Source organism: Saccopteryx bilineata, chromosome 2 (genome assembly GCF_036850765.1).
Source record: "Saccopteryx bilineata isolate mSacBil1 chromosome 2, mSacBil1_pri_phased_curated, whole genome shotgun sequence".
NCBI lineage: Eukaryota > Metazoa > Chordata > Mammalia > Chiroptera > Emballonuridae > Saccopteryx > Saccopteryx bilineata.
In genome coordinates this window covers 90,009,369-90,037,078 of record NC_089491.1, presented here as the reverse complement: position 1 = coordinate 90,037,078, position 27,710 = coordinate 90,009,369, and the positions used below count along the sequence as shown (strand labels likewise).

Below are 27,710 nucleotides of genomic sequence, written 5' to 3'. Positions count from 1 at the left end.
ACTCTTCTAAAAAAAATCACAGAAGAGAAAATACTCCCAAATTAATTTTTTAGAGCCCAGCATTATCCTCATACCAAAGCTAGAAAAGAAAACTACAGGCCAATATTGTGGGTGGAGCGCAGAGCACATTCGTAGCAGCTGTGGCTGATGCAATGCTATGAGAATACTCTAGTTCCCAGAACCCTCCTGGGCATACCCAGGAAGGGAGCTCGCCCGCTTTAAGGAAGTGACTTAGCGTCAACCATGCAGCTCCCTGATCATTTTAGCCATTGGCTATGAAGAACATGCTGTAACATCCTATTGGCTGAACCCATGTAGATAAACTAGTTTACTTCCTGAATAAAGTGGATCTGCGTCACTGAACCTGGTCCCCGGAGTCAGGTCTTTACATCTCTGTCGTCCTCACCCCTGGCAGGACTTGTCCACACAATATCCCTAATGAATGTAGATGCAAAATATCTCAAAAATACTAGCATACAGATTTCAGGTGCACATTCATGGATTATTCCAGAAGAAGCAAGTGGATTTATCCCTGGGATGCAAGCATGGCTTAACATACACAAATCAGTAAATGTGATATATCACATTGATAGGATGAAAGAAAAATTATATGATCATTTTAATAACACAGAAAAAGCTTTTGACAACATTCAAAATTGATTCATGATAAAAACTCTTTAAAAATTAGGTATAAAAGGAACATACCTTGACATAATAAAGGACATATATGTCAACGGCTAACATTATTTTCAATGGTGAAGGTTGAAAGCTCTTCCTTTAAGATAAGAAACAAAACAAGGGTGCCTAGTCTTATCACTCCTATTCAACATAGTATTTGAAGTCTTAGCCAGAGCAATCATGTAAGAAAAATAATTAAAAGCCCTCAGAACTGGAAAGAAAAAAGTAAAATTGCCTCTATTTTCACATGACATAATTTTATATACAGAAAATCCTAAAAGACTCCACTGAAAAACTGGTAGATTTAATAAATTCAGTAAAGTTGAAAGATACAAAATTAACATACAAAACACAGTTGTGTTTTTATATACTAAAAATAAAGTACCTAAATAAGAAATAAATAAAATAATTCTATTTAAAATAGCATAAAAATAAACTACTTAGTAATAAATTTAACCAAGGAGGTTAAAGATTTCTACATTGAAAATTCCATGACACTGATGAGAGAAATTAAAGAAGATATAAACAAATGAGTTCATGGATTGAAAGAACTCATATTGTTAAAATGTCTATACAACTCAAAGCCTTCTATAGATTCAATGCAATCTCTTTCAGAACTCCAATGGCAATTTCAGAGAAGAGTAAAATATTATCCTAAAATTCATATGGAAATACAAAAGCAATCTTGAGAAAGAAGAACAAAGTGGGAGACATTATACTTTGTAATATTCAATCTATGGGAAAATTGGATATTTGCATATAAAAGAATAAAAATATGCTTCTCTCTTATACCATTCACAAAATTAACTCAAAATGGATTAAAGATTAAAGTATAAAAATGGATGTCACAAAATGGTCCTCATAAAATTCCAAAAAGAAATCAGAGGAAAAAAGACCTTTGATATGGGTGTTGGCAATAATTTTTGGATATGACAACTAATCCTCAAGCAAGAAAATAAACAAGTGAGGCTACCTCAAATTAAAAACCTTCTTCAAAGCAAAACAATCAACCTACAGAATGGGAAAACATATTTTCCAACCATGTATCTGATAAGGGAATAATATCCAAAGCATATAAAAACTCATACAATTCAATAACAAAAATGAATCCAATTAGAAAATGGGCAGAGGACCTGAATAGTCATTTTCCCAATAATGATATCCAAATGGCCAAACAGGTACATAAATAGGTTCTTCACATCACTGATCTTAAGGGCTATGCAACTCAAAATCACCATGAGATATCACTTCAAACCTATCAGAATGATTATCTCAAAAGCAGGAGATAATGAATGCTGGTAAGGATGTGAAGAAAAGGCTACACATGTGTACTGTTGGTAGAAGTGTAAATTGCTACAGTCATTATGGAAAACAGTATAGAGGGTCCTCAAAAAATTAAAAATAGAACTACTATATGTTCCAGCAATTTTACTTCTGGGAATATATCCAACAGAAATTAAAATACTAACTCAAAAATATATCTTCTCCCTGTGTTCACTGCAGCATTATTTACCACAGCTAAGATATGGAAACAATATACAGATATCTTTTTTTTTTTTTCTGAAGTTGGAAACGGGGAGGCAGTCAGACAGACTCCTGCATGTGCCCAACCAGGATCCACCCGGCACGCCCACCAGGGGGCAATGCTCCGCCCATCTGGGGCGTAGCTCTGTTGCAACCAGAGCCATTCTAGTGCCTGAGACAGAGGCCATAGAGCCATCCTCAGCGCCCAGGCCAACTTTGCTCCAATGGAGCCTTGGCTGTGGGAGGGGAAGAAAGAGACAAAGAGGAAGGGGAGGGAGAGGGGTGGAGAAGCAGATGGGCGCTTCTCCTGTGTGCCCTGGCCGGGAATCAAACCTGGGACTCCTGCACGCCAGACGAGGCTCTACCACTGAGCCAACTGGCCAGGGCCTACAGATATCCTTTGACAGATGAGTGAATAAATAATGGAATGGTATTCAGCCATAAAAAAAGAAAAAATTTCTGCCATTTGCAGCAACATAGATAGATGTACCTTGAGGGCATTATGCTAAGTGAAATAGTTCAGAGAGACACATACTGTATTATCTCACTTATATATGGAATCTAAAATAACAAACAAACTTATAGAAAAAGAAAAGTTTTTGATTACCAGAGGTGAACCTTGGGGGAATTAGATGAAGGTGGTCAAAAGTATAAGATAAGTAACTGTAAAAACTAGTCATCAGATAACTACTTATATAATAAATACATTATAAGGTAAATAAGTACTAGAGATGTAACATATAATATAATTATCCTTAATACTGTTGTGCAGTATGTTTGAAAGTTGTTAATAGAGTAGGTTCTAAGAGTTTCCATTGCAAAGAAAAAATTTTTTATATTATATTTTATATCTTTTTTGTATCTATATAAGATTATAGATAAACTTATTGTGGCCATAATTTCACAATATATATAACTCAAATCACTATGTTGTACACATTAAATTATACAGTAGTACTGTATATCTGTCAATCATATCTCAAAACTGGAATAGTACTGTATGTCAATCATATCTCAAAACTGGAAAGAATATTAAACTTTAAAAAATGTATTATAATTCAAGATATACATTTATGTTGATCTAAAAATATCCATAAATAAAATGTTATTAAAAAACATCCATGCTTGTTCATTTTCATATCATTTATGACTGCATTTGCCAAAAAACAGTTGAGTGCTTACAGCAGAAATAATATGACCTGTAAAGCTTAAAATATTCATTCTCTGGCCTTAGATAACAAGTTTGTCCACCCCTGAGTTATCATATAGCTAAAAGTAACTAGCCCTGGTCAGCTAGCTCCACTTAATTAGGGCATCATCTCAACATGAAGAGGTTGCTAGTTAGATTCCTGGTCAGGACACATACAGAAAAAGATCAATGTTTTGTCTCTCTCACTCTCTCTTTCCATTTCCTTATCTCTAACACCAGTAAATAAGTTAAAAATTAAAAAGTATGTAGAGATCATCTCGCTGAATAAAAGCAAAGCTTTAAAAGCTAACATGACAGAAGGTCTTTGGAACACAGGCTTTGGCACAGCTTATTGGCTGACATCTACTGAGGATAGTTTGCCCTTGAACAGTAGATGGAATTGTCAAGGGAGGCAATTTTGATTATTTGAGGGCTATGTAAGAAATTATTGCTATTTCAGGAGTGTGATGCACTTGCCTCTGAATTATGGTCGTTAATGTGACCTATCCTTGGCAGTCCAGTTAAGCCAGGTCTACACCATTTCTCATGATTTCTCTGTCCCCCTTTAAGTCCACCTCAGATCCCAGATGTGCTAAGTTGACCATAAGGACCTTCCTCTCCTCTTGATTCTATATCAACTGAATATCTGCTTGGGATATTATCTGTTTAGTAACATAAAAGCAACTATATATCATATAGAGGAGAAATTCAAAAGCATAAAGATAATAAAAAAATCCATTAAGAAACTTGAAACCCAATTTATATGTAGTTTTCTCCTCAGCCTACATCTAACCAAGGGAAAAAGTCCCATAGATATTGGCAGTTAACCTTAAATAATCAAGTGGCCTTTTCTCTAAGTTAATGACCATTTCATCTTTTCCTAAAGTATGTTTCTAGGCACAGCAATACCTTTTAGTCATTGTGCACACTGTGCTATTATTGGCTTATAAACAGTCAATAGACAATCTATTATCCATAACTATTGATATTTTTGCTGGTCAGTTGGGCCTCTAAACCTTGATCTACTCTATTTTCTATCTGGAATTTTGTCTGTCTTAAATTGTGGATGAAACATTCTAGTTTGGCAACTTTGAAAAAGGTTAGAAATCCTCATACAAACTGATTATATCTGGTGTCTCAGATGCATCCAGATAAATTATTGTCAGTTTCTTCATGAAACAGTACCAACTAAGATGGAAAGTTGTCTTTGAATACGTGGAAAGGAAAGGTGGCCATATTAAAAATATAGGTCCTATTTTGATGTGATAAGCACAGGAGAGCCATCTGAACATCTGGACACACACACACACACACACACACACACACACACCCCTGTGAGATACATTTTGAAGGTATATAAACATGCTGTTTGAAATTTTAAGTGAAAGAAGTTGATGGAAAAGGGGGCATAAAAGCATGCTAAATGGGTTCAAATCTTATATGGACAAGAATATTCATTTTTTTACTCTAAAATAAAGTCAAGAAGACAATTCTTCAATTAAGTTTTAATACTAAAACTCTCTTTGTGTTTTGTTTTTTTACAAGCTGGACATCACTCACCCATAACCTAATAATATCCATTAATTTAACTGGCAGCTAAGTTTTTCTCTCCCTGAGTTATAGTTTCAATAAGAATCTGGAGCTTTCTTTATAAACCATTGAATTTAAAGCATAGGAGTGAAATTTCTTTGTTATCTAGAAATTCTTTTGTTTTTCTTATCCTCAGCATATCGAATACTAAATACATTCTTTAAGTCAATCCAAACAGTAACTCCTTTAAATTTAAGAGCCTTTAGTATTCTCTAAAACCATAGGTAACCATATTTCAATCCATTTGCTCAGAAAACCATGTATACTCAAGAAATTGGAGTGATATCTTGGTTAAGGTAGGGAAATTTGGAGGTAGATATTCTAATGTGGTACAGATCCATTTTCCCTGGTACTGATTCTTGGTAGGTATCTTAGTCTAGGAACAGAATTTTCTAATCCCAATATTAGGAGTTTATGGTTAAAAGATGTTTCTCCTTATTTCAGGTAAGCTATTTTTCTAACAGTCGTCCAATTGGATCCTGGGTTAAGATAGAAGCTTAATTCTGAGGTGTGTTTACACTTTGTTCTAGCCTTTTCCAGGTTTTCCTCACATCTTGTTTAGTTCATTTGTGAATTTCTATAAAATTATTCTTTTACTTTTGAGAGAAATAAGAAGAAAGCATACTTTGAGAATATTTCACATATTTCAGGTCTTAATGAGAGGACATAAAACTTAGGACAAGCCAGAAATAATAATTCCCATTTAATCTTCATTTAAAATATATGCATACTTTTTTATATATGTGTTGTAAAAAAAACAAGTAAAATTACTTAGAATTCAGATATCTCTGTTCTTTAAGCCAAACAAAAACTAACTTGTTTCTTTAATTCTTTCCATCTCTGTATGCACTTCTCCTTAAATGGTAGGTTTATCTGAATAAGATATCCTTGAAGTGCACACAAATGGCAGGTTATTTTGACTAATATTCAAAAGGTCCTAGGATAAAGAAAGAGGGTGAGTGAGGGAGAGAGGGAAAGAGAGAGATCAGAAAAAAGTGCTATAAATATGAAGGGACTGTTGAACAAGGCTTTTTTTTGAGAGGGGAAAAGGCTCTTTTGCATTTTTCACTTATAAACATCTACACATAGAGACAGAGAAAGCTGATAGCTTCAGCTTCACATTTATATCAAAAGCAAGTAGAGATACCATATGTCCATTACTTTATCTTGCCTTTTGAAAATTTTATAGAGTTTCCTATACAAACAGTAGTATCACTGCTAAGACACCATGTCTAGATTTCTGAGTTCATATAGATATGCCAGTCAACACAAAGAATTGTATAAATGACGAAAAAGCAAATGGTCAGGGGTGCAGAAAGTAACATTTCTCAACCCCATGACTGAAATCATTCGCCTATGATCTGAATAAATGCAGTCAGTTTTGCGGCAAAGAGATGGATGTCTCAGATGTCAAGAGATGGCAGAGTCAAGGCAGACAAGTGCAAGAATCCTAGCATTAAGAGACAGGCAGGTTTTCTGACTTTTGACATTTAACAGATCCTACTACGTTTCCTGTTTTTGGACCACTTAATTATATAAGCAGATGATAAGTACAAAACAACAATATTATCCTATATTACTGCCACTAGTAGAGGGAAAGGGCCATGTGAAAATCATAACCAAGACATACCTAGAATTGGTCAGAAACCAGATTCATGCACACTAAAAGTTATCTGCTGAGGATTCCAAGATAGTGATGGAGTAGGTGGGTGTTCCAACTGCCACGTTCCAGGACCTAACTGCAGTTATAACTAAATTTAACAATCATCCTGAAAAAACAACTTTGGACTGAATGATGAGTAGTCCATAATTAAGGAGTCACAGAAGCCACATCAAGACTGGTAGGAAGAGCAGAGATGTGAAAAGGGCTGCCCTGTGGTGGCTGAAGGTCCAGGGGGACTCTCGGCTGTGGGCAGTTTTTCCCTGAGAAGTATGGATCCTAGGCCCCAGCCCAGAGCTTAGAAGAGGTGCTCACATACATTTGGCAGTGAGAAGAGCTGAGGTTTCTGCCTGGGAGAAAGAGACAATGTTCTCAGAGATGCAGGTACACTCTTAAAGGGCCAATGCAAAAAATCTAATTCACAACCCTTTATCCTGGGATCTAGTAAAGGGAGGCCTGAGAGGATTAGAGTTGTGTGAGGAAAGTATGAAGTTGGTGGCCCAGGGAGAGACTTGGTGGGGACAGCCATCAGAACACCTGTGCTGAATCATTCTCCAATACTGCAGTTGCCAACTTTCTTGGGGAGAACAATCCCCTCCCTGCGGCAGCAGCCTTGGGAAAAGCAACTGCTCCACCCTCTGGAAATTGGGCCTTGCAGAAAGGTAAGCAGCCTTGCCCAGGAAGCAGGGACAGCACAGTGTTTCGGTTGCATGGCCTTGAGGAGGAGCTTTCCCCCACACTACCCCAAGAAGATGATTGGTGATTCTGCCTCATGGGAGATCCAGTAGAAACTGTCTGCACTGTGGGAAGATCAAATCTCTAGAATTAAGAAACTATATCCATTGGACTTCTAGTGGCCACATGCTACTAATGTCTGTGAAAAATGTCAGAACAGACTGATACTTGGGGCCCTAGGATGGGAGCCACATTCATCACCCTTCCTAATCTCTTAATAGCTCCAGGCTCTAGACTCTACCAGAGTTTTTTCAGTTGCCAAGCCCAATAAGCAACCAACAGATAGAGGAAGCAGGAAGCAGATCTCAAGGAAACTTGGATCTTTTGCTGACTTGCCTGCAGGCCAGGGGCCAGTAAAAGCCAGCTTAGATGAGCAGCTTGGTCCTTACATAATTACCTAAGCCCTGCAGAGGCAGCCATAAACTTTGGGTTGCTAAGGGCCAGTCATGGGAAGTTTTGTACACTGGTCTGCACCAGGTTCCCTCATAAGTGGACCAAAACCAACACATCCAGTGGCTAGCTACAGACTACATCAGAGCAGGATTGGCTAGTCTTTCTAGCAGCATATCCAAAGGGAGAGTGTGTAAGCCACCAAACCCAACTGAGGTAGATTTTAATTTCTATTGTCAATATCTGCACAGCAGCTTGGACACACTGGAAGAGATACAACTTCACAGGCAACTGCCTCTAGTCCTGGATATTCTGCCACATTGGGCTAAGTTCCACAGAGGGAAGAGAGAGGCTTAGAACACAGACATTCAAAGTGTGAGTTCCTTGGAGCCTATTGTTAGGACTGGTCAAGGGGCTTAGCCACTTTCTGAAGGGGGGGCAATATCAGCCCAATGAAAGACTCTCTCAGTCTTCCTCCCTGAGATCAGAGGCTACCCAGTTGAAAACACTGCAAGGGGACTGTTGGCCCCACCCAATCTGAACTTGGTGCTTACCTTGCTAGGGAGAAATAGAACTGGAATATTAATCAGTGACTGAGGGTTTAGTCTCAGGAGTAAGAGACACATTCTTCATACTAGGCATCTGACCAAGGGTCTCTTAAAGTAGGAGGTTCCACTATTGTTATCATCCCGACCTCAGCTGCCCTAACCAAACAAGCTTGAAAGCTATGGAGCAGTTAGTAGGGTGAGTACACTCTGCACCCATTCTATAGTCTTCTACAGAAGACTCTGATGGCAGACCAGACAGCTGTAAGAAGAGGTGGAGCAGATGAAAACTAAAGGCAAATCTTGGCCCTGGCTGATTGGCTCAGTGGTAGAGTATCAGCCTGGCGTGCGGGAGTCCCGGGTTTGATTCCTGGCCAGGGCACACAGGAGAAGCACCCATCTGCTTCTCCACCACTCCCCCTCTCCTTCCTCTCTGTCTCTCTTTTCCCCTCCTGCAGCCAAGGCTCCATTGGAGCAAAGTTGGCCTGGGCGCTGAGGGTGGCTCTATGGCCTCTGCCTCAGTGCTAGAATGGCTCTGATTGAGGCAGAGTGATGCCCCAGATGGGCAGAGCATCGCCCCCTGGTGGGCATGCCAGGTGGATCCCGGTCGGGCGCATGCGGGAGTCTGTCTGACTGCCTCCCCATTTCCAACCTCAGAAAAAATTTTTAAAAAAATGAGAAGTAAAGGCAAATCTTAAGGAACTTGGGCACTTTTACAAAGCTTTTGTCAGCTCTAAGCCAAAGGAAGATGTTCCTTATACACAGACTGGCCCCTTCCACCCACAAACAGATATAGAAAATGTAGACACAACCAGTGAACAGAGTAGTAGCTCCAGGAATGTAGCCCATAGTAGATTACAAACAACAGTTGACATCAACCCATATTCACCCCTCCCAAGAGGAACCAGAACCAACACAACAAGTATTGGGGCAGATCACACCAGTGTTAGACAGGCTAGCCACACAAGTCCCCTACAAGACAGACACTACCCAACGTCTAATATATGTGATCAAGTTTGACCCTTAACTCTACCCTTGAAAAGGTCAACAGCATTTAAGACTCACATACAACAGATGGGTAAACATAACCAAAAAGAAACATTCCTAGAGCAAGGAGCTAAGGTAGCCTAGAAGTTAGTACAACTGAGCCCATCTTCCTCATGAATATACCACAACAAATTTTGGAGTCAGACCAGAGCTATGAAATACACAGACAAAATAGGCTGACAAAGAAATATGGCCCAAATGAATCAACAAGAGAAATCCCCCAAAAAATAATTAAATGAAATAGAAGCAACCAAACTACCAGATGCAGAGTTTAAAGTAATGGCTATTAGGATGTTCAAGAATCTTAGAGAAATAATGGATAATCAAAATGAGAATTTAGTAAACATTAAAAAGGACTCTTAAATAACAAAAAAAGCACCAGTCAGTAACGACAAATACAATATCAAAAATGAAGACTCACTAGAAGGAATCAACAGCAGGCTGGAAGAAGCAGAGGATCGAATCAACAATTTAGAGGACAAGATCAATGTAAGCACAGAAGCAGAGCAATAAAAAGAAAAGAAGCTCAAAAAGTCTGAGGAAACTTTAAGAGACCTCTGTGACATCATGAAGAGAAACAATAACTGCATCATAGGGGTTCCTAAAGCTGAAGAAAATAAAAAGGGAATAGAGAACTTGTTTGAAAAAATCATAGCTGAAACCTTCTCTAAATAGTCAAAGAAAAAAGTCACAATGTTCAACAAGCACGTTAAAGAGTCCCATTAAAGATGAACCCAAAAAAGTCCACACCAAAACACATCACAATTAAAATGCCAAAGTTAAGAAACAAAGAAAGAACACTAAAAGCTAAATAGAAAAGTAATGAATTACTTACAAAGGAGGCCCCATAAGGCTGACATCTGACTTCTCAACAAAAACACTTCAGGCCAGAAGGGATTGGCAAGAAATATTCAAAGTGATGCAAAACAAGAACTTACAACCAAGATGACTTATTCACCAAAGCCATTGTTTAAAATTGAAAAAGAAATAAAGTGTTTCCCAGACCAAAAAAGAAAAAGGCTCAAGGAGTTTATTAGCACCCATCTGGTACTGCAAGAAATGTTAATAGACCTGCTGTAAGAAGAGAAAAACAAATTTAAAAATCATCAGAGAGAGGACTATAAGTTTAAAGAATAAAATGGAAATAAATACATATCAATAATAGCCTTAAATGCTCCAATCAAAAGACATAGGGTAGCTGTATGGATAAGAAAATAGGACCTGTACATATGTTGTCCACAAGAGACACACCACAAAAAGAAAGACACACATAGACTGAAAGTGAAGGGATGGAAAAAAATATTCCATGGAAATGAATTTTTTTTTAAAAAGCTAGGGTACAACACTTATATCTGACAAAATAGCCTTTAAAACAAAGGCTATAGGAAGGGACAAAGAAGGTCACTACATAATGAAAAAGAGAGCAATCCAACAAGAGGATATAACCATTGTAAATATTTATACATCTAATAGAGGAGCATTTAAATATATAAAGTAGATTTTGATGGACATAAAAGGAGACATCAACAACAACACTATACAAGGAACAATGTGAACTGAGCAATGGAATTAAACCTGAAGGGAAGGGGGAAGGGAGCTGTTGGGAGGGGGGCAAAGGAGATGTTGAGGGGAATACAGAGGAGAGGGGATGCATTCGGGGAGGCACTAGAATCTATGTAAACACAATAAATTAAATAAAAAAATAATAAAATAATTTAAAAAACAATACTATAATATTAGGAGATTTTAATATCTTACTAAAATCAATGGATAGATCCTCCAGACCAGAGATCAGGAAACTTTTTGGCTGAGAGAGCCATGAATACCACATATTTTAAAATGTAATTTTGTGAGAGCCATACAATGATCCGTGTACGTTACGCATTATCCAATAAAAATTTGGTGTTATCTTGGAGGACAGCTGTGATTGGCTCCAGCCACCCGCAATCATGAACATGAGCAGTAGGAAATGAATGAATTGTAATACATGAGAATGTTTTATATTTTAACATTATTTTTTTAATTAAAGATTTGTCCGCGAGCCAGATGCAGCCATCAAAAGAGCCACATCTGGCTCGCGAGCCATAGGTTCTCAACCCCTGCTCCAGACAGACAATCAACAAAAAAACATTGGCCTTATATGACACACAAGATCAACTGAATTTAATTGATATCTTCAGAACACTTTACCCCCAAACAGCAGAATATACATTCTTTTCAAATGCTCATGTTACATTTTCTAGGATAGACAACATGTTAGGACACAAAACAAGTCTCAGTAAATTTAAGAAGATTGAAATCATATCAAGCATCTTCTCTGACAACAATGGCATGAAACTAAAATCAACTGCAATAGAAAAACTGAAAAACATTCAAACACTTGGAGGCAAAATAGCATATTATTAAATAATGAATGGTTTAACAATGAGATCAAGGAAGAAATCAATCATTTCCTTCAAACAAATAAAAATAAATGTACAACAACCCAAAATCCATAGGACACACCTAAGTCAGTCCTGAGAGGTAAATTCATAGTATTACAGGCATACCTTAAGAAGCAAGGAAAAGCTCCAATAAACAATATTATCCTGCACCTAAAAGAATTAGAAAAAGAACAACAAATAAAGCCCAGAAAAAGCAAATAAAATAGATCACGGCAGAAATAAATGACATAGAGGCTAAAAAAAAATAAATACAAAAGATTAGTGAAACTCAGGGCTGGTTCTTTAAAAAAGTAAGCAAGGGCCTCCCAGTGCTTACTGCAGGCTGTGTTCTTATACTGACTGTACAGAAAGAGGAGGCAGAGTAAGCCCACCCATCTACACCTCAGCCCTGGCTCTTTGCCTGGTCTGTATTGTGAATGGGGGGACATGGGGGGAAAAAGAAGAAAGAAAAAAGAAAGAAAAGAAAAAAAAAAGGTAAGCAAGACTGACAAACTTTTAACCAGATCCATCAAGAAAAATGTAGAGAAGACCCAAATAAATAAAATTAAAAATGAAAGCAACAACTGATATCACAGAAATACAGTGGATTTTAGGAAAATACTATGAAGATCTAGATGTCAAAAAACTGGACAACTTAAGTGAAATTCCTAGAAACATATAATCTTCCAAAACCGAATCTGGAAGAATCAGAAAACTTAAGCAGACTCATTAGAACAAATGAAATTGAAACATTATAAAAAAAAACCAAAAAAAAAAAAAACAAAAACCCAGCAAACAAAAGTCCTGGATCAAATGGCTTCACATGCAAATTTTACCAAACATTCAAAAAAGAAGTAACAATTATTCTTTCTCAAGATATTCTAAAAAATTTGACAGGAGGGAAGTTTCCAAGATCATTGTACAACATAAGCATTACCCTAATTCCAAAACCAGGTAAAAACACTACAAAGAAAGAAAACTCAAAGCCAATATCCCTGATGAACACAGATGCTAAAATTCTCAACAACATATTAGCAAACTGTTCTAGCAATATATTTAAAAAATCATACATCATGATCAAGTGGGATTTATTCTGGGGAGGCAAGACTGGTACAATATTCAGAAATTAATAAATGTGATTCATCACACACAAAAAAATGAAGGATAAAAATCACATGATCATATCAATAGATGCAGAAAAAAACATTTGATAAATCCAGCACCTATTTATGATCAAAACTGTCAGCAAAGTGGGAATACAGAGAACATTCCTCAACATAATAAAGGCCATCTATGACAAACCCACAGCCAACATCATACTAAATGGGCATAAATTAAAAGCAATCCTTTGGAGATTAACAGTAGCAAAGAATGATGAAGTGCAGAAATACTTATAAGATAGGGTACTACAATGAATATGGTAGGTACCCTTTTCATTACTTAATGGTAACCACCCTTAAAAAAACCACCACAAAAACACTTGACTTAAAAAAGGTAGCAACAGAGGAAAGAAGTATGGAACACAAACAAACAAAAACAAATGATAGAAAAACAAAAGAGAAGAATCAAACTAGATACAAAACTAACAGAAAGCAATTTATAAAATGGCAGTAGGGAACCCACAAGTGTCAATAATTACACTAAATGTAAATGGATTAAACTTACCAATAAAAAGACACAGAGTAGCAGAATGGATTAAAAAAGAAAATCCAACTATATGCTGCCTACAAGAAACACATCTAAGCAACAAGGATAAAAACAAATTCAAAGTGAAAGGATGGAAAACAATACTCCAAGCAAACAACACCCAAAAAAAAGCAGGTGTAGCAATACTCATATCTAATAATGCTGACTACAAGACAGAAAAAGTACTCAGAGACAAAAATGGTCATTTCATAATGATTAAGGGGAAGTTGAATCAAGAAGACATAACAATCCTTAATATATATGCACCAAACCAAGGAGCACCAAAATATATAAGACAGCTACTTATGGACCTTAAAACAAAAACTAACAAAAATACAATCATACTTGGAGACCTCAATACACCGCTGATGGCTCTAGATCGGTCATCCAAACAGAGAATCAATAAAGATATAGTGGCCTTAAACGAAATACTAGAACACCTGGATATGATAGACATCTACAGGACACTTCATCCCAAAGCGACAGAGTATACATTTTTCTCTAGTGTACATGGAACATTCTCAAGAATTGACCATATGTTGGGCCACAAAGACAATATCAGCAAATTTAGAAAAATTGAAATTGGACCAAGCATATTTTCTGATCATAAAGCCTTGAAACTAGAATTCAACTGCAAAAAAGAGGAGGAAAAACCCACAAAAATGTGGAAACTAAACAACATACTTCTAAAAAACGAATGGGTCAAAGAAGAAATAAGTGCAGAAATCAAAAGATATATACAGACAAATGAAAATGAAAATACGACATATCAGAATATCTGGTATGCAGCAAAAGCAGTAATAAGAGGAAAGTTCATATCACTTCAGGCCTATATGAACAAACAAGAGAGAGCCGAAGTAAACCACTTAACTTCACACCTTAAGGAACTAGAAAAAGAAGAACAAAGACAACCCAAAACCAGCCGAAGAAAGGAGATAATAAAAATCAGAGCAGAAATAAATGAAATAGAGAACAGAAAAACTATAGAAAAAATCAATAAAACAAGGAGCTGGTTCTTTGAAAAGATCAACAAAATTGACAAACCCTTGGCAAGACTCACCAAGGAAAAAAGACACAGGACTCAAATAAATAAAATCCAAAATGAAAGAGGAGAGATCACCACAGACATCATAGAAATACAAAGAATTATTGTAGAATACTATGAAAAATTATATGCCACCAAATACAACAACCTAGAAGAAATGGATAAATTCCTAGAACAATACAACCTTCCTAGACTGAGTCATGAAGAAGCAGAAAGCCTAAACAGACCAATCAGCAGGGAGGAAATAGAAAAAACTATTAAAAATCTCCCCAAAAATAAAAGTCCAGGCCCAGACGGTTATACTAGTGAATTCTATCAAACATTCAAAGAAGACTTGGTTCCTATTCTACTCAAAGTCTTCCAAAAAATTGAAGAAGAAGCAATACTTCCAAACACATTTTATGAGGCCAACATAACCCTCATACCAAAACCTGGCAAGGATGGCACAAAGAAAGAAAACTACAGACCAATATCTCTAATGAATACAGATGCTAAAATACTAAACAAAATACTGGCAAACCGAATACAACAACATATTAAAAAAATAATACATCATGATCAAGTGGGATTCATCCCAGAATCTCAAGGATGGTTCAACATACATAAAACGGTTAACGTAATACACCATATCAACAAAACAAAGAACAAAAACCACATGATCTTATCAATAGATGCAGAAAAGGCTTTTGATAAAATACAACACAATTTTATGTTTAAGACTCTCAACAAAATGGGTATAGAAGGAAAATATCTCAACATGATAAAGGCCATATATGATAAACCATCAGCCAACATCCTATTAAACGGCATAAAACTGAGGACTTTCTGCCTTAAATCAGGAACAAGACAGGGTTGTCCACTCTCTCCACTCTTATTCAACGTGGTGCTAGAAGTTCTGGCCAGAGCAATCAGACAAGACAAAGAAATAAAAGGCATCCATATCGGAAAAGAAGAAGTAAAGCTATCACTTTTTGCTGATGATATGATCCTATACATCGAAAACCCGAAGGACTCCACAAAAAGATTATTAGAAACAATAAACCAATACAGTAAGGTCGCAGGATACAAAATTAACATACAAAAGTCCATAGCCTTTCTATATGCCAACAATGAAATATTAGAAAACGAACTCAAAAAAATAATCCCCTTCACGATTGCAACAAAAAAAATAAAATACCTAGGAATAAACATAACAAAGAACGTAAAGGACCTATATAATGAAAATTACAAAGCATTGTTAAGGGAAATCGAAAAAGATACAATGAGATGGAAAAATATTCCTTGTTCTTGGATAGGAAGAATAAATATAATCAAAATGGCCATATTACCCAAAGCAATATACAAATTTAATGCAATTCCCATCAAAATCCCTATGAGATTTTTTAAAGAAATGGAACAAAAAATCATCAGATTTATATGGAACTATAAAAAACCCCGAATAGCCAAAACAATCCTAAGGAAAAAGAATGAAGCTGGGGGCATTACAATACCTGACTTTAAACTATATTATAGGGCCACGATAATCAAAACAGCATGGTATTGGCAGAAAAATAGACACTCAGACCAATGGAACAGAATAGAAAGCCCAGAAATAAAACCACATATATATGGTCAAATAATCTTTGATAAAGGGGCCAACAACACACAATGGAGAAAAGAAAGCCTCTTCAACAAATGGTGTTGGGAAAACTGGAAGCCACATGCAAAAGAATGAAACTCGACTACAGTCTGTCCCCGTGTACTAAAATTAATTCAAAATGGATCAAAGACCTAAATATAAGACCTGAAACAATAAAGTACATAGAAGAAGACATAGGTACTAAAATCATGGACCTGGGTTTTAAAGAACATTTTATGAACTTGACTCCAATGGCAAGAGAAGTGAAGGCAAAGATAAATGAATGGGACTACATCAGAATTAAAAGTTTTTGCTCAGCAAGAGAAACTGATATCAAAATCAACAGACAGCCAACTATATGGGAACTGATATTTTCAAACGACAGCTCAGATAAGGGCCTAATATCCTAAATTTACAAAGAACTCATAAAACTCAACAACAAACAAACAAACAATCCAATAAAAAAATGGGAAGAGGACATGAACAGACACTTCTCCCAGGAAGAGATACAAATGGCCAACAGATATATGAAAAGATGCTCAGCTTCATTAGTTATTAGAGAAATGCAAATCAAAACTACAATGAGATACCACCTCACTCCTGTTAGATTAGCTATTATCAACAAGACGGGTAATAGCAAATGTTGGAGAGGCTGTGGAGAAAAAGGAACCCTCATTCACTGTTGGTGGGACTGTAAAGTAGTACAACCATTATGGAGGAAAGTATGGTGGTTCCTCAAAAAAACTGCAAATAGAACTACCTTATGACCCAGCAATCCCTCTACTGGGTATATACCCCAAAACCTCAGAAACATTGATACGTGAAGACACAGGTAGCCCCATGTTCATTGCAGCACTGTTCACAGTGGCCAAGACATGGAAACAACCAAAAAGCCCTTCAATAGAAGACTGGATAAAGAAGATGTGGCACATATACACTATGGAATACTACTCAGCCATAAGAAATGATGACATCAGATCATTCACAGCAAAATGGTGGGATCTTGATAACATTATAAGGAGTGAAATAAGCAAATCAGAAAAAAACAAGAACTACATGATTCCATACATTGGTGGAACATAAAAATGAGACTAAGAGACATGGACAAGAGTTTGGTGGTTACCAAGGGTGGGGGGGGAGGGAGGACATGGGAGGGAGGGAGGGAGAGAGAGAGTTAGGGGGAGGGGGAGGGGCACAGAGAACTAGATAGAGGGTGACGGAGGACAATCTGACTTTGGGCGAGGGGTTTGCAACATAATTTGATGACAAAATAACCTAGACATGTTTTCTTTGAATATATGTACCCTGATTTATTAATGTCATCCCATTACCATTAATAAAAATTTATTAAAAATTAAAAAAAATAAAATAAAATGAGAGGAAGCAAAAAAAAAAAAAAAAAAAAAAGCAATCCTTTTAAGTTCAAGAACAAGACAGATATGTTCCCTTTTACAACTCTCATTCAACATAGTACTGGAAGTCCTAGTCACAGCAATTAGACAAGAAGAAGAAATAAATGAGATCCAAATTGGAAAAGAAGAAGTAAAATTGTCATTATTTGCTGATGACATGATAATGTATGTAGAAAACACTAAAGTCTCAGGCAAAAATCTACTAGACCTGATAAATGAATTCAGCAAGATGACAGGATATAAAATTAATATTGAGAAGTCCATGACAATTTTATTCAACAATAATGAACTCTCAGAAAGAGATATTAAGGAAACAATCCCATTCACCATTGCCACAACAACAAAAAAAGTACCTAGGAATAAAAATGCTGTGGTACATTTATATGATGAAATACTATGTGGCTGTGAAAAAGAAGGAATTCTTACCTTTTCAACAGCATGAATGGACCTGGAGAATTTTATAATAAGTGAAATAAGCCAGCCAGAAAAAGACAAATATCATATGATCTCATTTTATGTGGAATCTAATAAACAAAATAAATTGAGGAACAAAATAGAAACAGAGGCAGGATCATAGGGAACAGATGGACAGCTGTCGGAGGGAAAGGAGAAGAGGGAATAGGATCAAGGAAGGTGAAGGGATTAGCTAAATTATATAATATATATCAATATAAAACACAGATACAGACAACAGGGCAGCAAGTCCCAGACAGAAAAAGGGGATAGAGGTATGAGGTGGGGCAGGGGACAAGAGAGATGAAATGGAAAGAGACTTTACATGGGGCATGGGTGGCACAATGTAGGGGGTAGAAGGACATATTGAGTGGGACACTTGAAATCTTGTCAACACAATACATTAAAAATTAAAATTAAATAAGTTATCTGCTGAATGAAGGGAATTCAAGATAAAAAAGGATAAAAACAGAGGGGTCACACAATTAAAAATGGGTAAAGGACTTGAATAAGCATTTCTCTAAAGAAGATATACAAAAGGCCAACAGGTACATCAAAAAGTGCTCAATATCACTAGTCTTTAAGAAAATGCAAATTAATACCACAATGAGACTTCAGCTTGTGCCTGTTAGAATGGCCATCATCAGAAAGACAAGAGATAAGGAATGCTGGCATGGATGTGGAGAAAGGGGAATCCTTGTGTAGGTGGGATAATAAATTGTTACAGCCACTAGAAAACATTATCCTTGAGAAATTAAATATAGAACTACTAAATATAGATCTAGAAATTCTACGTCTTTGAATATACCCAAAGGAAATGAAAACACTAACTTGATAAAAGATATCTGCACCCCATGTTCATAGATTTACTCACACTAGCTAATAGCTAAGACATGGAAACAACCTAAGCAACCCAAGTGTCCATGGATAGACGAATGAAGAAAGAAGTTATATGTACACACACACACACACACACACACACACAATGGAATATTATTCATCCATTAAAAACCTAGGAAATCCTACCATTTGCACAATATGGAGGGAGGGGGCTTAAAGGCATTATACTAAGTGAAATAACCTAGACAGAGAAAGACAAATATGGTATGATTTCATATATGGTATCAAAAAAAAAAAAAAGTCAAGGAGATCAAACTCAAGGTGACCAAAGGCAGGGGGTGTGCAGAGGGGTAATTAGAAGAAGTTGGTCAAAAAGTACAAACTTCCAATTATAAAATAAATAAGTACTTAGGATGTAATGTACCACATGATGACTATAGTTATCATTGCATAAGAAAGTTAAGAAAGTCAATTCTACAAGTTCTCACCACAGGGAGAATATTTTTTCCTTTTTATCCATTTTAGTGGATTTATATGAGAAGATGGATGTTAGCTGAACCTATTATAATTATTTTGCAATATGTGTATATCAAACCATCATACTATATATCTTAAATGTATATGGTGATGCATGTAAATTATTTTTCAATAAAACTTGGAAAACATAGCAGGATCATTGGTAAGCCATGAACCCTAGCACTATATAGAGTTAAATCCAATGATAATGATAGGCTGTTTAGTAATATAACTGTGCTGTAATTGTGAAACACATTTATTTCATTCCATTTTATCTTAGAGATTCTAGAAAATGTTGTATGACTAGTAAATAAATTGGTTTAAATATTTTAAAATGTTTTTGCTGATTATTTTACTGTATACCAGGAAAACCCATAAACTCCAGTAAAAAAAAATATTAGATATATAAGAGAATTTAGTAAGATGCCAGATAAAATGAAAATTAAATAAAATATAAATATAAAATATATATTACAATAGCTTCTCTATTTTTAATTTTTATTTATTGATTTTTGAGAGAGAGAGAAAGAAAGAGAGATATTTGCTGTTCCACTTATTTATGCATTTATTGATTGATTTTTTTATGTGCCCTGACCAGGGATCAGTCCTGCAACTTCAGCCCATTGGGACAATGCTTTAACCAACTGAGCTACCTGGTCAGGGAAAAATAGCATCTCTTTATATTAACAAGAAGCCAATAGTAATGAAAAATATTTCAGTTATTAATAGTGTTAAAATTTTAAAGAATTAAAGGGGTGTATACATACACAGAGTCCAACTATTCACCACAAATAAAAATGTCAATTATGACAAATATGTTAGTCTTGAGGTGGTACATTATGGGTGATATTTAATATCTTGCTTAGATCATCAATATATGTGTTTTTAATTTTTCCTGTAATCAGCATGTATTAGTTAAACGTGCTCTCCAAAATGAGATGCAGATACCGGAGAAGAGTGATGACAATGGCAGGGAGGCAGTGGTGACTATGGGGGTTGAAAATGAAACAAGTAGATAGATCAAGCTAAGAGCAGAAAATATTAGAACTTCCATTTATGACTTCTTGTCCATATATTAGAGAAATACATATGATTTATAGCAAGCCAACTATCCTGAAAGTTCCACCAGAGGGAAGGGTGACAGTGAGTGGCATTCTCATTCACTATTTCACTTTTGGAACACAGGTTGTGTTTCATTCATGTCTGCCTCATTAAATGGATTTGCAGATTATATCATCTCAAATATAGAACTGATGCAATGCTTTGTAATGAGATAGTGAGTAATTGTAACTTTTTGAACCACACAGACATTCACTGTTAATTACCTGGAAGAGGAAATTTTTTTAAATGATAACCCTCAAAGATGAATTATACATTTTTCATTTGCCAAAATACAAAATAAAAACCAAATATCTTATATAAGCTCATCTTTTCTGTAATGAAAAGTAGTGGTCGGTGGTTTATTACTTAGCAGCTATTAAACACAAGCAAATTCTTTACTTTCAAATTAAATGTGACATCTTAATATTGAGTAAAAAAGTAACTGCTCTTGGAAATAAATTTGTAAAATAGGTAATGTCTTCTGGTTGTTTATAGAACTATCACTGATGACACCAATAAAGGTGGGAACTTAGGAGCCAAATTTCAACAAAAATCTTTTCATAATTGGTGAATGAAGGAAAAGATCCTAGAATTTGGAAGAGTATTTCCTAGTCTCTGTCTGGCACAAAGAAGCTTTTTAATAAATGTTAAATAAATAGAGTCCCAAAGACTTCTTTTTTTCTCTATCTCCTGCAATATCTCAGTCTTGACATTTTATCCATTCTAGGTACTCAGTAAATTGTTACAGTCAGGCCATCAAAGATTGTCAGACTTGAATGGATTATTGGATTTTCCCCTCCAAGGAAATTAAATGGACTTTCCCAAGAACATAATTCTTGGTCTGATTCTCACAGCAAATCTGAGGAATTGGGGTTTTAATTTCAAAATGTTTTTTTTATTTTTATTTTCAGAAAGACAGTCTGGTGTCCTGACAGAGCACAGAGGTTGACATCAAATTCCTATTCTCCTTATCAGTTCTCTCTGCCACCCAAGGACAAGTCACTTCCCTTCTGAGCCTTAGTTTCCCCAATGAAAAAATGGTGAAACCTACTGAAACTACACACCTGAGTGCAGTATGTACACTGGAGATAACACCAATCCTGGTTGGGTTGTTATTCCTCAATCGCTCGCTCCCTCCAGGTGTTCCCCAGACTGTGCTCAGAGAAACTGGCATTCCCGGTTAGGAGAGAACCACGTGGGGTTCCTGTAGGGAAGCCTGGACTTGCCCACAGCACATCAGCTACTTTGTCTTCTATTCATTTTTCTGCTGTGAGTGGATCTTCTTCTCTTAATATTAGTTTGGACATTTTGCTGTGGACAAATCCCCCTGGCTATAACTGTGTGAGTTACCTAGTCTGTCTCCAAGGACAGACAGTGCCCTTCCCCAACTAGAGAAAATATGCTTCAAAAGGGGCTCTAAACTATCAGTGTTATCACCTCCTGTCTTGTTTGTTTTATGGCAAATTCTAAGGTGTCTCATTTTTATTTTTGTTCAATTTTTCATCTCCCACTCAGAAAGAGCTTGCCAACACCTCCACTTAATAAAAATTGCTTTCTGATTCTGAAAAAGCATTTACTGTCTGGTACATTCCTCAGCCCTTCGCATCATCCTGGATGGATAATTCTTTTCAAGTTTGGAGAAAAACTTTAATTAATTTTAGCAAGCTGTAAATCCTATTGTTGGCAAACGTTTCTGTTTTCAGGTACATGTAGAAGATGTTTATTGAGCACCTATAACATACTGAGGGCTAGGAGCATAGAGATGAAAAGAGAACAGTTCTTCACCCTCAGCTGGTTCACAGACAAATGTGCAGAATGACCACATGGCCGTGCAAAGAATGCCAAAGTAGAGAGAAGTATCTAACATTTAGCCAAACACTTTTTTTTTTTCTACAGAGACAGAGAGAGAGTCAGAGAGAGGGATAGATAGGAACAGACAGACAGGAATGGACAGAGATAAGAAGCATCAATCATCAGTTTTTCGTTGCGATACCTTAGTTGTTCATTGATTGCTTTCTCATATGTGCCTTGAGTGTGGGCCTTCAGCAGACTGATTAACCCCTTGCTCAAGCCAGCGACCTTGAGTCCAAGCTGGTGAGCTTTACTCAAACCTGATGAGCCTGCGCTCAAGCTGGTGACCTTGGGGTCTCGAACATGGGTCCTCCACATCCCAGTTCAAAGCTCTATCCACTGTGCCACCTCCTGGTCAGGCAGCCAAACACATCCTTATTCAACTATTTCTACCTTGCCTTGTTTCAGAAAAGATTTATATAAGGTCTACCGGAAAGTTCTGTCCATTTCTATCACAACAAGTTTCGACACGTAAGCACATGTTTATTTGGCGCATGTGTGCTTCTCTATTTTTATCACTTATTGTATATATATTGACGTAGCAAATTAACTAAAACAAAGTTGATTCACGTTAGTCTTATGTGTGAAGTGATAGTGTACCCATGCCTACTGATAAAGTTCATTTATGCCACTGTAATTTTTATGAATTTCAACAAGGAAGAAATGCTACAGAAGCATGTCTGTTGCATTCACCATATTTCCTGGACTTAGCACCCTCTGACTATCACTTGCTTTTGTCCTTACAAAATTTTTTGAAGGGCAAAAAATTCAAAAATGAAGAAGATATCAAACAAGCACTGGTTCAATTTTTCTCATCAAAATATAAAACATTTTTCAAAAATAGGATATACAAATTGCCCTCACGCTGGCAAGAAATCATTAATAATAATGCCAATTATATTATTTAATAAAGTTTATTGACAGTAAGAAAAATTTGTATTTTGTTTTATTCTAAAAACGGACAGAACTTTCCGGTAGACCTTATACTTGTTCATGTTGGTATAAATTGTGCATGGTTCCTCAAAATTTTATGTCTTTCTTCTTTCATTTACTGTATTTTGAAATATATCTTGGGTCATCATAGCATATGCTCTACCTGTGCACTAAGTGATCACTGAGCCAGAACTAGGCGAAATATAGACAAAGCACAGTTGTTCCACTACCTGTTTCAAGAAGGAACATTGGGAAAGTAGGAACAATTCAGAAGAAAGCACCCACGGCTAATGAGAGAACCTGGCAACGTAGTGACCAGATACAAACCATTTACACTGAAGACAATAGAATAAGGTCACGTGATAGCTGATATATTATTTTCCTGTTGTTTAACAAATTACCACAACTTAGCTCAAAACAACAGCCACTTATTATCACACAGTTCTGTAAGTCAGCAGTATGCTCTGTCTGAGCTGGGATCTTTACTCGAGGTCTTGCACTCAAGATGGGAGGCTGGACAGCCCAGGAAATTTCCATGCACTCCTCAGCCTCTCCTCAGAATACAGATATGATCTTATTAAAGAGAGTGTGTAATAGGCATTTTCAAATCTATTAATTCTCTCTTTGCAAGAGAAAAAAAAGACTTTGGAGTCACCATTCTAACAACCTAGCATGTGTCCTAAAAAGATGTAGCATTCAATTTGGAATTGGAAATAAATATGTACCAGGTCTTGGTATATAAACAAAACTGTACACATTTTAGTTAGATGAAACATTTTGGAGAAAAATGAAAGCTATTTTAGGATGCACAATTTCTTAACCTTGTAGTCCAGAAAAGGAGAGTAAGCCATTTTAAGCTCTAGCCCGATGACCCTGGTAGGGTCTCAGCATAGGGCCTCACACATCATAAGACCTTGGGTACTAAAGAAAATAATAGCTACTGCTACCCAGGGTCTTATGATGTGCAAGGACCTATGCTGAGGATTTTGTGGCATCATTTTCTTTAATTCCTAAAACAGCTTAATAAGACAAGCAATATATCTTAGAGGTAGACATACATACAAACAAGAGCACACCCCTTCCTCAGAATTAGACAGGCCCAGCAAGAGATCCTACCAGATGCTCTCCTACCATGCATGGCCTGGCTATCTAAGGGATAGGGAGAGAAACTTCAAAAGTGTTTCAAAAGATGTTGTCAAGATGAGGAAGCACTCATGCTGCTCAGCTCCAGAGATAGAGGCGTGCTGGCAAAGACTTAACAACCTGCTCTCCAGAAGTGTCCTGATTAGCAGCCTTGAAGCAAACATTGCTTTAAAATTCCCTTGAAGCAAACATTGTCACCATGGCCCATCTCAAGCCCCAGCCTCATGCCCCTGAATGCAAACTTCTGAAGAGAGGCAATTCAGGAAAAATACAGGATCAGATTTTTACTGATGTACTAAAGAATTCTGCAACAAGCGAAGTAGTGCAATGGACCTCACTCTCTCAAAACTAGGGGTTCCCAGGAGGACTCTTGGTAATTGAAGCAGATTTTGGATGTTGTCAGAGGTAACTATGAAATAAAAACTTACATTGGAAGGTTACAAAGATAGGGTGTGAAAATGGAAGGGTTAAAGACACCTGGTAATTTTCTCCTCCTTCTGCAGCATCTATGGCAAGATCTCTCTAATTTGCAGGTAAGACATTTTCCCATCAGTGGCTGAGGGACAGAATCTGCAGGACTCCCCGAGTTAATGATCTCAAGAGTGACGCCAAGGTGACATCTTAGCTCTGTCCACATCGGAAATCCCTAGTCACTCTCACCTTTTTCTGTTTCAACATTGTATGTTGGGAATTTTCAAACTACACTTTGTAAAAATCACATTCTTGGCAATTTTTTCATCACTGCCTCACAAAGATTAGAACTATAAATAGTAGAAAAGCCTTCATTACAAATTTCTTTGTTCATGCAGTGTTGAGAGATGTAGTGTTTAAATCTCCATAAAATTACACCTTTGGAATTACTTAATTGTGTTTTTCCTGCCAATTTAAGTAGCTCATAAAAGAAAAAATTTTTTAATATATAGTTTCTAATTCTTTCCCAAATCATCACAGTAGCACTGCTTTTGCTACAGAAGATAGCACTGCTTGGCAGACACAGCAAACGTCAGCAGATTGAGGTCAGGCCCACACTTGTGTGGGAAGAAGAGGGAGGAGACACTTCAGTCTCCTGCTTTGGTTTAATTTATATCTAATGAATTAAAAAAGAAACATCCACTTAAAAGTTTCATTCTTACTCAGACATTGCAATTAAAGCATGTGATAATAGTTGTAAAAGGCTTTGTTAAATATCCTTACAGAGATGTTCTGTAGGGCAGTTACCTTTTTTTTTTTTAATTACAATCGTTAGGGTTAGGATAATTTATTTGCTTTAAAAAAATAATCATTTGCATTTAAACAAATTTCTTTCTTCCTGGGAGCTACCCTCATGGAATATAGCTCACTTACAAAAGAATATCTCATCACCTATACAGATTGGTGAGCCAGCCATCTAGCAGGTGTCCATGACATCTCTTTGCTTCTGTACCCAGCAGTCCAGGCTGAAAATAGGTCAGCTTCAAAGACCCATCCAGTGTTTGCTTTGGTACAGAGGCCACCTTCCCAGGTTCTGTGAGCTCCCACAGCCAGTCGAGCAGTTCCACCACACGCAGCCTTGTACACTTCGAGTGCAAGAAAACAAAAGAAGAAAAATAACTAAGAAGTGCCAGCAGCTTTAAGAGTAAAAATTTTTGAGTCCACAAATGCTAAAAAAGCATTCAAAATATAGCCTTCTGCTCCCACAGGCAGGATGTAAACTAGCAATTAGTTTCTTGCTAGATTTTAGTGTATTACATACATGGAGAAAGCATATTCTGCTGGTCCTCAGACTGGCTTTAGAAAAAACCTAGTGACTTTATACAAACCACAGATGCCTAGGCCCACAACAAGAGATTCTGAGTCTATTGATCCTCACTTTTGAAGGTGCATCAGCATTATTTCAAGCTCCCAGATGTCTAATGCACAGCTCAACGCCGGGTATCATTCGTCTGGTGAAAACAACACTGGATTGATTTTGGTCAGCCTTTAACTAGCTATGGGAGAGCCTTCTCTGTATCCTTCATAATTCAAGGTTCAAAAATGCCTATGCTTGTACCCTGCAGTGGATAGAGCACTATCCTGGACACCCAACATCTCTGGTTCCAGCATGGTCTGGGCACATCTGACCTGGCACATCTGAAGCAATCAATGGCACAACTATGTGGAACAAGGAGTTAATGCTTTTCTCTCTCCTTTCCTCTGTCACACAAACTCACACACACGTACACACACATACATACACACACACACACACACACACACACACACACACACACCCTATGCCATATTTTCATAAAAAAGAACTACTACGTGTGGGTTTAAAATAAGTAAAATTCATTGATTCAGTAAAGCCACAAGCAGATAATGTTTTTATTTTTTTTATTGTTGTCTTTTTTTTTTTTAACTTAATACCAAAGAAGGGTGGTAAAAAGCAATCTGTATTTTCTTGTTAAAAGAATACCCTGATTCAAGTTCAAGTAAAATTCTCCTTATAGTATCTGAATTAGCAACTTGTCAGTGGCTGTCTTAAAAGGGAAATGATTGAATTTTGTCTTTTTCAAAGAAGACTGGAACTCCCCAAAGCCTTAGGAGGACATTCATCTCATGGCTCTGGGGGGTTCTTGGGTGTGGAGGGTACAGCAGGGAAGAGCGGCTAAGTGGCTCTGGAGGGTTCTTGGGTGTGGAGGGTACAGCAGGAAAGAGCGGCTAAGTCTAACTCTGCACTCCCAACAGCTCTCTCCCAGTGAGTCACTTGCCAGTTGGTCATAGCATTAGCCTGTGTACCCTCGTCTCTCCTGCTCAGCAGTGACATCCTCTTGACTGGCCTTTGAAGTCTTAATAGTTCCTTGGAACTGAATTTACACTGAATGAGGTCCTCATTGATGCACTAGTGAAAGATGGTCTTCTATGTCCTACTAATCTTGTCCTACTAAGCTATGTCTATAGCTCCATAGTGTTTGCACATGTCTTCACATGCTATCTTTGAAAACAAGGCAAAAAAAACAAAGTGTACTGGCAAGAGCACTTTATTGGAACCAAATATTTGCGTTCATGTCCTGCCTCTGTCGCAAACCAGTTGTCTGAACTTGGGCAACATGTTTAAGATTGCTGGGTCTCAGTTTCACTAACTAAAACTTTGGAAAAGTTGTTGTGAGAATGAGCTGTGATAAAATGGGTATAATATTTTTACAAACTGTAAAATAATCTATCCATGTTAAGTACTGTAGAGTTATGACAATAAACACCAACATCCCAGCCCTTGGCTGAGTCACAATCCTGATGATAAGAAGTTCAAGTGTGCAGTGGGAAGGCTGATCTTCACAATAGAAATGACATCCTTTATTTACAATTAGAGTGA

General features: G+C 36.8%; 1 non-coding gene across 1 annotated transcript; it reads left to right on the top strand.

Moving 5' to 3' along the window:
• Positions 1–12,101: 12,101 nt before the first annotated feature.
• Positions 12,102–12,232, top strand: LOC136327553 (small nucleolar RNA SNORA51). Its single transcript, XR_010729746.1, has one exon. It is a non-coding gene; the product is annotated as a small nucleolar RNA SNORA51 (small nucleolar RNA).
• The last annotated feature ends 15,478 nt before the right edge of the window (positions 12,233–27,710 follow it).